Source organism: Sorex araneus, chromosome 6 (genome assembly GCF_027595985.1).
Source record: "Sorex araneus isolate mSorAra2 chromosome 6, mSorAra2.pri, whole genome shotgun sequence".
Classification (NCBI taxonomy): Eukaryota; Metazoa; Chordata; class Mammalia; order Eulipotyphla; family Soricidae; genus Sorex; species Sorex araneus.
In genome coordinates, this window is record NC_073307.1 from 3,538,732 (window position 1) to 3,555,099 (window position 16,368).

Consider the following 16,368-nt stretch of genomic DNA (forward strand, 5'->3'; position numbering starts at 1 on the left):
TAGTTGAATTTTAGTAATGTTTCAACAGCAATCCAGCACTAGTGTCAACTTCCCTCCACCGGTGTCCCATGTTCCCTCCCCGCCTCCATCCCATCAACCTCACAGGCACATCACAAAGCTTCAGGGATGCAACCTGGGCCATGCATGTGCAAGCAAGTGCCCTACCCACTTTATGATGGCTCCAGCCCCACAGTAGATGTTTTAAAAGCTGTTTTGTAAATGCCAATATGATTAACGTTTCTGAATACGAAAATGTAGTTGTTGTTCTGGTACTTTTACTTGTCAATATTTAAATTCCACAAGGGTTACTTTATCTGGTTCTACAGAGACTGTTTTTGGCATATGATAAGGATTTGAGCAACCACAAACCAAGTTTATATGCTTAGTCTGAGATATCTTCATTCCAGAGAAAGGATTTCTTGGCTAATAGCACTTTTTTAAAAAAGATTTTTCCAGAAGTTTTAATGAGCCAGCACCAAATCTGGCATAAAAATATTCACAGTATACAAAGTGCATTCTGGGAAAAATTTCCAGGTTTGTCTGCCAGAATAGAGGGTAAAACACACTAAACATCTGTTGTGCCTCAAGTTTTCAAGATTTGGGCCAGCTATCCATCTAGATGAATATACTACTAGTAAGAGACTGCAACGGGGCAGGTACCAGGCTTTAGATTTTAAAAAATCTAGGAAGATGGATGAAAGAGAACTTACCGCTTACTCCCCATTCAGTTAGTGTGCTAACTCAAACCTCATTTCCTTTAAAAGTATTTTTAATCTTCTTCAGTGTATATCACAAACTTGAAAAAAAACCACAGTTGTTCCCATGCGATTTTAAAATAATTTTTAACATTTTATTGAAAAATACTTGTTGAACTAGCTTTAAGCTAATTTAGGCATAATTTCTGGGTTTTTCTTCTCCTTTGTAGTAAAATACTTGAAACACTGTGGTTCGCAAAGTTTTTCATTGTGCAGTTACGAGCTTTTGATGTTCCACCATCAAGCCCACCACGTGACCTTCCCTCCACCACAGTCCTCGATCAATACCTCCACCAAGCCTGCGCTCTTAGACACAAAATAATTTATTTTTTTATTGCTTGTTATAACTAAATATATAATGAAATTACCAAAAATACTTTAGCACTGTAGCACTGTTGTCCTGTTGTTCATCGATTTGTTTGAGCGGGCACCAGTAACATCTCCATTGTGAGACTTGTTACTGTTTTTGGCATATCAAATACACCACTGGTAGCTTGCCAGGCTCTGCCGTGCGAGCGGGATACTCTTGATAGCTTGCCAGGCTCTCCAAGAGGGATGGAGGAATCGAACCTGGGTCGGCCGCATGCAAGGCAAACGCTCTACTAAGAGAAAATTTGTGGAAATTGTTATTTGTCACCACAGGTTCCGTAAGTCCTGTGGAAGAGTTCCCAGGCTGCTTGTTGCTAGTGACCTCTGTGTTGTTTTCGTTTGTCGGGCTTAGGTGTCTTCTGTGAGATCTTCCCTTTCACTTGGTGTGCTCCTACAGGAACTGCACTACCGTGGAATCGAGAGGCATACAGAAACTTCAGGGTTTGTAGGATGGTGAGTCAACCCGGTGGGCGGCTGTGGGAGCTGGGAGTTGCTGCCAGGGCTTCCAGATCTGTCTGCTCCCGCTCCGAGAAGACCCCCGAGTTCTAAGCCTGAACACCCAGAGCCTGACATTTTCATGGTTTGGCATCTGCAGCGATTAGTGGGGCGGTGCAGTTGGGCCCCGGCTCCTCCCGCGTGCACCCGGAGTTTTCAGCGGGGGGGATTTTAGCTGCGTGACCTGCGTCTCCTCGGAGATGAGTCCTGGGTTGGAAGGGCAGCGCTGGTGGGCGAGTCACCATGGCGGGCAGCTGTGGGAGCTGGGCTGAGCAGAATATTTACAAGATTATCTTTTCTTTTCCCAGAGTGAAAAAAATTTTTTTATAATTTTTTATTAATGAATCACCATGAGGTACAGTTACCGACTTACAAACTTTCGTGCTTGTGTTTCAGTCATACAATGCTCGGGTACCCATCCCTCCACCAGTGCCCATTCTCCATCCCCGATGGTCCCAGTATCCCCCCACCACCCCCACCTCTTCCTCCCACCCTATTCCGCCTCTGTGGCAGGGGATTCAGAAAATAATTCAAATAAAAATGTGTTTACCAGTTAGATTCTAATAAAGCAAGAATAATTTTAGTTTGAATATACACTTTTATTTAGGGCAGTACACATATATTTGTATATTCACTGTATCATTGTATCACTGTCATCCTGTTGCTCATTGATTTGCTCGAGTGGACACCAATAATGTCTCCATTGTGAGACTTGTTACTGTTTTTGGCATATTGAATACGCCACAGGCAGCTTGCCAGGCTCTGCTGTTTGGGCGAGATACTCTTGGTAGCTTGCCAGGCTCTCCAAGAGGGATGGAGGAATAGAACCAGGGTTGGCCATATGCAAGGCAAACACCCTACCCACTATGCTATCACTCCAGCCCACATATATAATATTTTGGTAATTATATTTTATACTAATTCTAGAATCTAACCTGTGGATTCTGTGAAATTCATGAAATTTAGCACATACATTTTTGGATTTTCAACTACTTATTCTCATGGAGAAAATTATTTGTAGACTTTTCCATTTATTTTTCCCATGACGAGAGGCTTGACAGTATGCATAGTATGACTGAGTGGATGAGCTGAAATTCTTGGAAAGGGAAGGTAGTGAGTAACTGTAAAGCCTTCAGTGCTTAAGGCACTCAGTATCTTTTTTGCAGCTGTTAGTATGTTTGTAGAAGGCACCTTTAATAACTGGCTTTTCCCCTAAACAGCCATCCCAAATAGGAAATAGTTTTCTTACTTTAGGCAAATTCTATTTGTCAAATTTCTTTATTGTGCTTAGTTTGGGGCAGTTATTTATCAGAGACTGTCACGAAGAGACGAGCCACACAATAAGCAGCGTCAACGCCATGACAGGCGGCAGAAAAGAGAAAAATCAGCAAGGCCTCAGGTTCAGTTCCTGGAACTGAAACAGTTTTGGTTTCCCAGAAATCAAATAATCAGAAACTAGCCAACCAAGACGCTACCTGGAAAGTTCGTGGGCCAAGCAAGTGGACTCAATCAATCACCGTGTGTGGTGTCAGCACTGACTCGTGCCAGAAATTGTCTTTTGTTAACTGCAGAGAAGGAGCAGCTTATGTAACCATAAGATTTAATGCCCTCTGAAACTAGACTTCGGGCTCTTGTCCTGAGGCCACTGCATGGGTGGGGACTTGGACCCTAGCTCAAGCTAGCAATCAAATTCCTTGCTTTTGCATCACAGAGTGGTCTCTTCTATCTCGACCCCACTTTAACAGTCAGACCCTGACTTGTAAATAAACCTTGACTTTCCTCCTAAAATCAAACATTACTCCGGTAACCTTACTATGATTTTCTTGGCATAACAAATGATGAATGGTCAAAATACGTGATCTTCAGTTAGATTCAAGGACTGTTTATTGAGGTTGTTTGCAAAATTGCCTGTAAGGGAAAATTTTATGTTTACTTTTATTTCACTTATGTGTCCATCCACAAATTTTTGAGTTTGTGTTATGTAATATCCAGAAAGAAACTTCAGGATACACATGTGACTGGAACATAAAACTTGATTTCAGAGTGTTCACAGATAGCTGAAGAAAAAAAAAAGTACATGGACCAATTAAAATATGAGAATAAATGAGGTACAAGTGAATCATTCAGTTCAAGGTTGAATGCTTAGAGTTATGGATTTTGTGTGAAAAATAGCAAAGTGGTATTTTCTGTAGCTTGCCTAGAGTACAGGGGAATGAAGTTAGAGACTCAAAAATTAAAAAAAGAAGGGATGAGGTCAACAGAAAGTCTTATAAGTGTTAGAGAATTTTAGCTTAACTCTTTAAATGGTATGTTTATTGATAGTAATTTAGGGAAAGATGTTCTACACTAATTCACAATTCAGGAAAACAGGAGTAGGTGTTTGGAGAATGTATTGCGTATTGGAAGGGTTGAGGAAATAAGTTAGAACAGTGAGATGCATTTTCATGCATGATGTGTCATTTTAGAGACACATTTTATCAGTGTGTCTAAAACAGAAGCAAAATTTTTGTAAGTTAAATAGTAAAGGACTTGAAAGGGAAGTAGAAGGATGGATTAATCTGGGACGGAATGGAGCTGCAGTGTTTCCCTTGAATGGGGCAGAAAAGTAAGGGGACATGTCTGCCCAAAGACTAGCTTGGGGATCAAACTTGGTTGGTTGTTTGCAAGGCCAATGCCTTCCCCACTGCGCTCTGGCTCTGGTCCCAAGACTGTGTTTCAGAGTTCCAACGGGGCTGTGGGCTGGTAGTAGGAAGGACCGGACCAGGAAACCGTGGGAGACAGTGGCAGGCAGCATGGTGTACAGTGCACGGAGCCTGCTGGGGGCCAGAGGCCAAGGATGACTGGGAACACAATAGTATTGGCAGAGGAGTACCATAGAATTTTCAGGGTTGAGAACTTAAGCTATTTAAAAGCAGGTGGAGAAAAATGGAAACTGGAAGTACACGGATTCATTTGAAGTATGCCTAAGCCAGCAGCCCTCTATCAGCGGATAGCCTCTAGCAGCCTTCTCCGTAAGAGGGACCTTAGTGTTTATATCACAAAATGAAAACTGTTGTTAGGTTCTTAAAAGCCCAGTGCAAAAAACAGAGGCTTGGAAAGCTAAATGTTGCAGTTTTTATTGCTGTGTAACAAACTATCCAAAACTTAGCGATTTAGAGCAATAATTTTTATTGCTGAGGGTTCACTGAACTCAGCTCAAGATTTTCATGTATTTATGACTATGGGTGGAGTCACGTGACAAGGGATAACTGGGGCGGAGTGGGGGGTAGAGTAGAACAGCAAGGAGGGCTTTTGTCTTGCATGCGACCAACCCAGGGTCTATCGTCAGTATTCCCTGTGGCTCCCTGAGTACGGCCAGAAGTAATTCCCATGCTCAAAACCAGGAGTAACCCCTGATCATTGCCTGGTCAACCCTGATCATTCTGGCTATTGTGAACACAGAAGTGCAGATGACATTCTGCCATGTGTTTGGGGGCTCCCAGGATATATTCCCAGAAGTGATAATGCTGGGTCAAATGGGAGCTCCATTTCTAGTTTTTTGAGAAATGTTCATATTGTTTTCCAAAAAGTCTGGACCCGTCAGCGTTCCCACCAAAGTGAAGGAGAGTCTCTTTCTCTCCACATCTGCGCCAGCACTGGTTGCTCTTATTCTTTTGGATGTGTGCCGGTCTCTGTGGTGTCAGGTGATATCTCGTTGTTGTTAATTTCTTTTACTTTTAAAAATCTTCCTTAGCGTCTCTCTCTTCACAGAAAGGTGAACTACACATGAGAGGTCTCCCTTGTACATGCATGACTGCTCTCCCAGTGTCAATCCAAGTGCCAGGCACAACGAAAATAGTAAAAAAAAATACTCAAGAATAAAATAATGAGGTGATGAGCGGTTAGCCCAAACTTTCCACCTAACTGATAAGTTAGAAATGATGGTGTGTGTTTATCTCCGTAATGAAAAAAAAAAGATAAAACAGATAAATGGGACTACACCAATCTAAGAAGCTTCTGCACAGCAAAAAATGCAATAGTGTGAAAGGACAACATGGAACAAAACATATTTGTGAGCCATACACACAATAAATAGCAAAATAACAAAGGAATTGCTCTAACTCAAAAATAACAACCATCATACTCTAATTTAAAATGGGCTAAGGATTTAAACTGATATTTTCTCCAAAGAAGACTAAAAATATTCAGCATTTTACATGAAAATATAGTTTGCTAATCATCAGTAAAAGACAAAGGAAAACCAAAGCTAGTGTGTGACCTTGCGTTCCAGGGCCATTGTATGTAGTCCTGGTGGCACCTGAACAGAACTTAACTCAAGAACTGGATAAAGCCACTATAAAAAAACAGTGAAGTGTAGAAAAATAATAAATTCCCATTGATAGATAAATAGATTAAAATAATTGTAAATTATTTTACAATTAAAATAATTGTAAAATAATTCTACCATATGGTAGAATATTATTCAAATTAAAAAAAACTTGCAATATGGATGAATACTGAGGATATTTCAGCCAGAAAACTTCGAGTACCTGAAATTTTCAGCAGATCGTGTTTCAGGACTTTAAGCATAAGAGGTTATTTCCATATTATTTTTTCTTTAGTACCCAAGCATATGTGGTAGGAGACTTAATTTTAAGTTTCTCTTAATTACAAATAAACTTTCAACTGTAATTTTTCTCCTTTTTTTTTTTTTTTTTTTTGCTTCTTGGGTCACACCCGGAAATGCTCAGGGATTACTTCTGGCTCTGCACTCAGGAATTACTCCTGGCGGTGCTCAGGCGACCAGATGGGATGCCGGGGATTGAACCCAGGTTGGCCACGTGCAAGGCAAATGCCCTCCCCGCTGTACTCCAGCCCCTCAACTGTAATTTTTCTACATGTTAAATATTGTTTCTCTTCTTTCGGGTGGAAGCATGAATGGAATTCTGACAACTAAGCTGATTTTAGTTTAATATTAGGTATTTGAGATCTTTGCAAGCATAGATGCTTATTACTTTCAGAGATAGTTTTTAGTTATGTGTCACTATCATTTTATGCAACATTTTATACTAGTTTATATTTTCTATTAAGTGCATACTTTTCTAATATAACATATGCACATGTTATATATAAAACATTCTTTTGTACAACAAACATAGTGTGTAAGTATGTTCCATCTCTGAAGATGTTGTCAAAGGGAAAACTGAACGTTAATTTAGAAATTAAAATATTCTAGAGTTTTTAGTTTATTTTCTTAAAAAACAAGAAACTTCAAACTTCAAAAAAATGACACTTTTATAGCGTGTTTGTTTCCTTAGATTGGTTCAAAAAATAAATTTAGGTGTTAGTGGAACTTACCTATGTTCCTTAATAACTTCCTTTCTCTGAATCATGCCCCTGAGTGTGGTGATATTTGTGTGAAGCAATTTCCCGTTTCCTAATTTGGGGATTATGTGCTCCAGTTTTAGACACTTCCCACATGAACAGTTAGTCTCTGCACGTTATCAGCCACCTAGGTTATTAAATGGAAGTGATGAGAGTCTCGAGACTGGCTCCACGGTACCGGGAATGAGGAGCATGGGACACTGAGGTCCTTCTTGCGCTTCTCTTCTCCGGCCAGCTAGTCCGTTTGAGAACTGAGCTTGCTTTACACCCTGCACATAAGGAGCATCTTTTGAATAGAAAATAGGTCAAGAGTAGGACACGCGGTGCTTGTCCCGCCGTGGCTTTAGGAAGTTAGTTTCATTCCCTCCCAAACAGACACAAAACTGACCTTTTCTCCCAGAAGCTGCCGTCTGGCTGCAGAGACAGATGCCGGAGACAAAGGGTCATGAGAGCCATCAAGGGACAAGACATGTCTCTGTTCGTGTGGGGAGGAGGAGGCCCACGTCACTGAAAACCGCTTTGGAAAGATACCACTGATACAAGGGCTTTTGAGTTGTGACTTAGTATGTGCCTCAGCCTTTTGGGGGCAGAGGTCGGTGTTAGGAAACCTTTGCAGGTCTCAGAGGTGGGGGTTAGGGAGTATTCTGGTGACCAGCTCAGCGTCGTCCCCTGGATTACATTTCACCTGGTCAATGATGTCACTCCCATAATCAGAGTGATTAATTCACTCAGTTTTGCTGAAAGTAGGAAGAATTGGGAGGGAAAATAAGAAATTATATAATTATTGGAACATCTTAAACTATTTTTTTTTTTGGGTCACATCCAGAGATGCACAGGGATTACTCCTGGCTCATGCACTCAGGAATTACTCCTAGTGGTGCTCCGGGGACTATATGGGATGCTGGGAATCAAACCTGGGTCTGCCTTGTACAAGGCAAATGCCCTAACCACTGTGCTATCCAGCCCCTTGTACTCTTTTGAATAAGGATTTGGATGAATTATTACTTGACTTAGCATGAGTTCTTCAGGTAAGAATGAAATACCGTAAGGTTTTGCCTTGATTGACCAAGTGTCTACCCCAATTTACTTTTCTGCATTCTAAAACAGTAACAAGAAGTCTCACAATGGAGACATTACTGGTGCCCGCTCGAGCAAATCGATGAGCAATGGGATAATAGTGATACAGTGATACATTACTAGAGCATGATGGAGAAATGATACTAAATTCAAATTTCTCATTGTATTTATAACTGTTGTTTTTAGTTCGGGTTGGGATTTATCATACCTTCTTTCAGAAATGTCTTGATTCTGAATTTTTTGGCCACCTACCATGCAATGCCTTAAGCTGTATCCTTTTACTAACTTATGTGTTATGTTTACACATGTCCGAAAATTTATCACACCCAGTCATGCCCAGTCTGGAGCCCTAAGCTTCCACATTGAGTAATTTAAACTATACTACAAATATTAGCCTTCCAACTACTTACTTGCCTTTCTCAAGGACATACAGCAATACTTCTATGCATCTAGTTCACTCTTCATGCTATCTCTGACCCTCTCAGAATTCTGGGAAATTATCACTATGTAAATAGGAAAAATAATCATACTGACTTGTGTATATAAGTAATTTAAATACTTCAGGGACTACCACAGGTTACCAAAAAATAAAAACAATGAACCTGCACATAAAATTCAGTATTTGGAGGTGATGTGCAGACATTTTGGGAATACATTAAAATTTTTTAAATTGTATCAAGTGGATGTCCAAAATCTGTGGAGTTTATGTGCTTCAAAAGACGAAGCACTTAACCTTTGTAGGGGGAGATCAGATCCTTGGGTAAGTGACTTACTAAACGAGACTTACACCACTGCTGGCTAATAGTAAGCCCTCTAAAATGTCACTTGTTTTCCCCTATGTGAAGGCACTCTGATCATTGGAAATATGATCTTCACGTGGATGACATTTTTAAATGAACTGGAGTGTTTAATTTGTCAGTTTGTAACAATTCATTGTTTCTTCATATTTCTGAGTAGCTTTTCCGTGTCAGTCTCAGTTCTGTGAGGTGAGGATTCAGTGGAAGATGAAATCGAGTTATGTCCTTAAGTGTATCTCAGTCTAATGGCAACAAGAAATACTAAAAATAGTCGCAATGAAGTGTGATGAATGCTATGATACAGAAGTTTCTGTTGCTTTGGGAGTATGTTTTGGGGCACTAGTAGCTCAGAGACAGGATTTATGGCAGGGTTCATTTTTGTGGTGATACTTGATACTATATTTGGAGGTCAGCTCTCCGTGGACTATTTTAATTTCAATCTTCATTTTATTTTGTCTTGGAAAGAACAAAGTTTATACTCACTGGAATTATAGACTTGGATTTGTTTCCCCATAATTATTGTATCTGTGCATGCATTATCTCATGTGGACTTAAAAAATACCTAATACGTAGCACTAGCAGCACGGTGGATGTTTCATTAGAAAGTTCTGTTCCAAATACATCTGGTTTTATAATATTAAATAAATGGAGTATCAAAAACTTGGTTTCTTGATTGAGGTACAAAATGCATATATATGTTCAGTTTTGTATCTCTAGTGCTATTTTATTTTCTCATTTTAGGTTTGGATGCCAGGTATAAAAGCAAAGATGGTCACAATCATTACGCCTTTTGAAATGTTCATTAAAAATTTTGTGTGACTGTAGACATAACTGTGTGGGCAAGGCACTTGCATGCAGTTGACCTGAGTTCACATATCCCCGGCATCCCGTTGGGTCCTCCAAGTACCACCAGGAGTGATGCCTGAGTGCAGAGCCAGGAGTAAGGCCTGAGAAACACCAGGTGTGGCCCAGAAATAAAACTCAACAAAATTTTGTGTTCAGTATTAAAAATCCTAGTGTGATAGTTTAGAAAGATTAATACCTAAGAGATTTAGGTAATCTGTGTGGTTTTAAAATAAAAGTATTCTTACTAAATACTATAAAGATAGTGTCTGGCAAAAAAAAAATCTAATTTAAAGAGATTGCACTTTATCATTACATAATGTGTTTCTTTTGTTCAGAGTATTATTCTGGTACTTATGAGTAGAGGTAGCTCTATTTTATTCACCCTAAGTATTGCATAATGTTTTATTATATGAATATATTATTTATTCCCCATTTACAAACATACCAAACATTCACATTTTGGTTTGCTTTTGCTGTGAATATTATACAGACATACCTTGAAGATTAGAGCAGTTTTGATTCTAGATCATGAACATATGTTGATGCCTGTGCATCTATTTGTGTCTGCTCACAAAGGTGAGTTACCATAAGTTTAATTCTCATACTACAGTTTTGGGCCCATAAAAAATAATTTTTTGATCCCTATTTCAAATCTGTAACTAAATATATAATTTACTCCTTTAACTTTCTAAAGTAATTTATGTTAAGTGCATATGTTCAAGTGTATGGCTAGACTAAATCCTAGTCATACACCTTTTCAGTTCAGTTAATTTTTATTATTCAAAGCAAGGATTCAATTGAATAAATTCCATTATGAATTGCTGACTGCTGTATGGTTGGAAACAGTTTTGCTTCTGTTTTAGTTCCATTGTCACTGGGTCTCCTGGGGATTTTATGGATACCTTCCTTGGATTTAATATGTTGCCTATAGTGAATTTAATTGCAGCATTTTTTTCAGTATAGTATACTTTGAATTAAAAAATTCTAGTTCACATATTGAAATGTCAACATAACACACTCAAGAGCTAGGACTTACTGATATTTGAAAAGAAATACATTTCAAATACTTTAAAAGAAACATCTGCACATTCTAAGTATTTCTGTGAAGTTCAGAAGAGCAGAATAGAAGCTGATTTGACCTCTGCAGTACTTCAGGAAAACAGTTACCAGGAATCTTACGTAAATGCAAAATTCTCACTGGGTTACATGTATTACCTGTATTACTGCCATAGAAGAAGTGGTCATTTGACTGAGTTTATTAAAATTGAAATTCTTTGATAGCATAGCTGTATTTTATTTTATTTATTTATTTTTTTAAAAATAAGCATAGCTGTATTTTATTAATCACTGCTATTTGAAGTGATTAATAAAGAGGTACTTGGAAAGAGTGGATAATACAAAACAGTAGAGAATCTTGTCACTTAAATGGCATTCCTTGAACAAAAAAACACCTTAGCTCCCCTAATAATAGTTGACTGGTCTTGTAAGATGCTTCATATCACTGACCACAACTGCAGAGAGAACTCTGGAAAGGTAAATGTTATGCCAACATTTTCTAAAAGTCATATTGGCTTATACATTACAATTCAATGAACTAAGTGTTTCTACAAACACAAAAAGGTCCATAAAATCTCAGATGAACATAGTCCTTCCATGTCTATGATCTTTTCCCAGTGGGCCTCAGATGTAGAAAGGTTGAGACCGTTGATCTACATGACATGAAAGTAGTAATGACCAGACTGAATTTTAGCTAACCCTACAGTAAAACTTATTTTGCCACATTTTTACTATTAAAAGTTCATATTTGAAAAACTTTTTCAGTAAGATTTATTAAACACAATGAATGCAACTTACCATTTTTCTTCATAAAAGCACTATATATATATATATATACATATATATATATATATATATATATACCTGATGCTTTTATCATCAGGTATATCACTGTCACTGTCATTCCGTTGCACATCAATTTTGCTCGAGTGGGCACCAGTAATGTCTCCATTGTGAGACTTGTTGTTACTGTTTTTGTCATATTGAATACACCACGGGTAGCTTGCCAGGCTCTGCCATGAGGGCAGGATACTCTCAGTAGCTTGCCAGGCTCTCCAAGAGGGGCAGAGGAATTGAACCCGGGTTGGTTGCATGCAAAGCAAAGACCCTACCTGCTGTGCTATTTCTCCAGCCCATATATTTATATATGTGTATATATATATTTACATATATATATAAATGTTCCTAGTTTGTTTTTGAAATAAATATATGACTTACATTTATTGGTTTCATAATGGGGTGAGTCTTTCTTTTTGGTAGTTATAGCAGGGACATTTATTCCAAATCACCATTATGGCATCTTTAAATGTGTACTCTAGAATGAGTTGTCTCTTGATAACCCATTTTTCTGATTAGAGTCCATAGCCATTGTGGTTATATGTCATACAGAGAAATAAAATATTGGACTAGGTCCAAATTATCCCAGTGATTTGAGATTTAATTTTTTATATAAGGGATTCAAACTCAAGGGTTCATTGAAACCTTTGAATATTTGTTGTACTCACAGCTACATACATGCTTGTTGAGAGTCTGAGTGATTACGAGAACAGAATACTGCTCCAGTACTCAGGAACCACTTGCCCCATCTAACTAACCATTTATCTAACCTGATATTGATAAGTTGACTTTGGTTATTAACTTATAGCCTGTAGGTTTGTTTGCCTCATTTGTGAAATGAAATGCTTAGACTGGCATCAGATCCTATGACTTTCCTTCTTATTTTTGTTGTGTATATTCCCAAATTTGTCATTTAGTTGTACTATATATGCATTAATTTTTATTTAGGTACTGTAATTTACAATACTGTTGATAAGCTTCAGGTATACAGTGTTCCAAGAAGACACTACTACTGGCCTATCAGAGTACCCTCCCACCAATGAGTTTTACCTATTGTTTCCTTAGGATGTACTTATGTTACTTTAAAGTGCCTTATTCGCTAACAAAATTTAAAGTTGTCATGCAATTTTGTTCTGAAAAATTTCAGTAATGGCATTAAGATGTACTTTTCAGGGTTATTTTAACTAAGCATTTCATTTCTGAAAACTGATTCTGCTTTGACAACTGAAGCAAAGGCTTTGAAAAACATCTGACCTAGGAGCTTGTCCCAAAGCCATTAAAATTTTTTTCTTAGTATTTCATAAATAAATGAGTAAAGAAAACTAAGATGTTTTATTTAAAATTTTTAGTAAATATTTAGGGAAATTGTAAACTATCCAAGTCTCAATTTTAAAAAGTGCGCGTTCTTTACCAAGTATTGCAAATAGTCATAAATAATTGTGTCATTGCTTTAAGATTAGGAAGCTCATTAAGCCATTGTAACTTCAGTTTAAATAGCTTTTGTTGCTAAGGTATGACATGTGTACATAAAAGTATAATTTCATAAGGGAATAGCTTAACATTATTACAAACGGAAACTGTTATGTAATTATCCCTTAAATTAAGAGAAATAACAATATCAGAATAAGAAGATGTATTTTTACATCTTGCTGACTTTTTTTTTCTTGCTGACTTTTTTAATGATACTTCTCTTGATTAATACATGTGGTATTTGTATGTGATGTGAGTTTGTTCATATATATGATGGCATTTTATGATTATGCTACAATTTATTCCATATCTGATTCTTTCTAGTATTAGGCTACTATAACTAATGCTACTTTGGACATTATTGCACATATCTTGAAAAAATATGTACATATACAACATACACTGTTCTGGGGTTTTGTATTGCTAAGGCTGTTTTAAATTTTTAGCATGGGTTTTGTTGGCTAAAAATAAAACCATGCAACTATTTCTGTTTTCAAAAGTAGGATCATGTCTGTAAGGACTATGTTTTTTTTTGTTGTTGTTGTTGTTGTTTTGTTTTTTGGGTCACACCTGGCGATGCACAGGGGTTACTCCTGGCTCTGCACTCAGGAATTACTCCTGGCGGTGCTCAGGGGACCATATGGGATGCTGGGATTTGAACCCGGGTCGGCCGCGTGCAAGGCAAACGTGTAAGGCCTATGTTTTAAAAATAATTTAAAAATAGAAATTTATATGTAGGCATACTTTCTGTCAAATGTTTTCCCTAGTATTCCTATTTTCATACTACTTATTCATATTATTATTACTACTATTATCATGCTAATCGTCTCTGTATCATTCCAATTTTAGTATATGTGCTGCCAAAGTGAGCACGATAGTACAGCGGGTAGGGCATTTGCATTGCATGAGGCCAACCCGGATTTGACTCCTCTGCCTCTCTTGGAGAGCCCGTCAAGCTACCGAGAGTTTCCCTCCCACACGGCAGACCTGACAAGCTACCCGTGGCGTATTTGGTATGCCAAAACCAGTAACAACAAGTCTCACAATAGAGACATTACTGGTGCCCACTCGAGCAAATTGATGAAGAACGGGATGACAGAGCTACAGTGCTACTATCTATCACCATGATTGTTACTGGGGGTGAGGTTGTTGTTCATAGGATATATATTATTTGGGATATATTTAGTTAATTTTAGTACATGCTGCAAACAAGTTTTTCCAAAATGACTTATAAGCCCCCCAAAGTGGAAAATACTCTATTATAGGTATTTGAAAATATTTATCTATTATATGTGGTGCTATTTTATAGCATTTTTTAGATAGAGAAACTGAGCTTCTTTTCAGATTTTATTCATTATTTGATAGTCTTTCAGTTTTGGTGAAATTCTCTTTCAGGACTAGATTCTTTTTTCTTCTGGGGTGCTGGATATTTTAATTTTTCTTAAAACATTGACCTATATGTTGCATATAAAAATCTCCCAATCTGTAGGAGCATTTTCTTCTTTAGTGGTGCCTTTTAACAAATAAAAATTGTGGAGTATAATGTATTCATGTTTATAAAATTTCTATGGTTAATTCGTTTTTATGTCCACTTAATGTTTTCAACAGCTTCATGCAAAGAGTTTCTAGAAACACTATTATTCTGTCTTTCATTGAACAATTTCCAAAGTGTATTGTGTGATGCCAAGATGAGGTCAGTAGGAAGTTAAAGCAAAAAAGAAGAATTATTGTTGTAATGAACAGAAAATATTTCCTCTGTGTAAACTTATGTAATTTTGTGACTATTAAAAATCTTTGTGTTGCATTGGAGGGTTGAGTTTAAGGACTATTTTTTTCTAAATATTAATGTCACTTTTGACTTTTACAAAAGAAAGTCATCAGAGGAATTTCTTAATGTTGTATGTGTACAGCGTCACTTCTGTTGCTCACTGCTGGAACTCCACTGAGAAGTTGTCAAAGCAATACTTGTTATTGTTAGAATGAAATACTGTACTTGGTATTTTTGGAATTATTTCTTCTTTTGTTGTGTTTGATTTCTCCCCTGTGCCAGAAAGATAATTTATTCAGATTGTTAAAGATAAATCGTTTAATATGCTTGAGAACCATAAATTAGTTTATAATTTATTAAGTATTTAATAAGAATAAACTAAAAGTAATCCAAAAATAAGGTTGCTTTTTCAAGCCTCTTTATTTCCTCTGCTTTTCCCCTCTGGAGAAGCCCACGTTCTCTCTTGAACACATATTCCTCTTTCTCTGCCCTCATATCTTCCCCAAAAATTCTTTCAAAAGAAAAAGCCTAGCTTGTTTCACTGAAAAATAAATAAAAATAATCCAAAATAAGGAAAATAAATCTGATAGGGAAAAAATGGGCAAATAAGAAAAATGTGGCTTTACCTGAATATAAATTAGTGGTTTTTCGTGGTTGTAAAGAAAGTGGATGTGTAGAGTCTTCATGTATGTTTCCAAACACAGTTCACACAAGTTACATACATACTTTATATCAGATTTCCTTAACCCTTTCAGCAGTCTTGCAATGAATATAATGATTTCTATTCTATAATAGAAAACTACTATTAAAAGAAAGGTAAACTATAAAACAGAGTTCTTCCCATGTATCTATAAAACATATGGATTTTATAGATACAATGTTAAGCAACTTTCATGACTTCATCTTTTCTAACAGCTGCATAGTATTCCATTATGTTGCTGTACCATAGTTTCTTTAACCAGTCTGCTAGTGAATCAGTGATATTTTACTGTCATAGGGGGTAAGCTAGACTCAGTGATGTGCAGTGCTCTTCTTGGATCTGTGCTCAAAATTATCCCTAAGTATTCTCAGGTAGCCAGGCATATGCAGTGCTGGGGATCCAACTTGGCGTGGCCATGCGTCAGGGCAAGTACCTTGATCCCTCTTACTTTAGTTTCCATGGTCTTCAACTTTGGTTTATTTAACTGTCCTATAGTACGTTATGAATTGGGTTCAATGTTCTAGAATAATAAAAATATAAAGTTTATTACTTCAAATTGTGAAACCCAAATTAATACAGTTTCTAGACTTTTGAGTCAGATCTACCTTATGGAGCTGAGACATTCCGATCCGGACAGGTAAGGTGTTCATGCAGGGTTGGAGAAATGGGCTGAGGGAATGCTGTACATTCTTTAATCCCTGCATTCTTTAACCCCTGGCACTACTGTTACCCCCTGGGCACAGAGTCAGGTGTGGGCCCTGAGAATCACTGGGCAGGGTATCCCTCAACAAGACAAAAATGAAAAAGACATTCATGTATATAAATAGGCACACA

The 16,368-nt window shown here is 37.5% G+C and overlaps 1 pseudogene; it reads right to left on the reverse strand.

Annotated features, from left to right (window-relative positions):
• Positions 1–13,846: 13,846 nt before the first annotated feature.
• On the reverse strand, positions 13,847–13,939 carry LOC129406227 (U6 spliceosomal RNA; annotated as a pseudogene).
• Between the last annotated feature and the right edge of the window lie 2,429 nt (positions 13,940–16,368).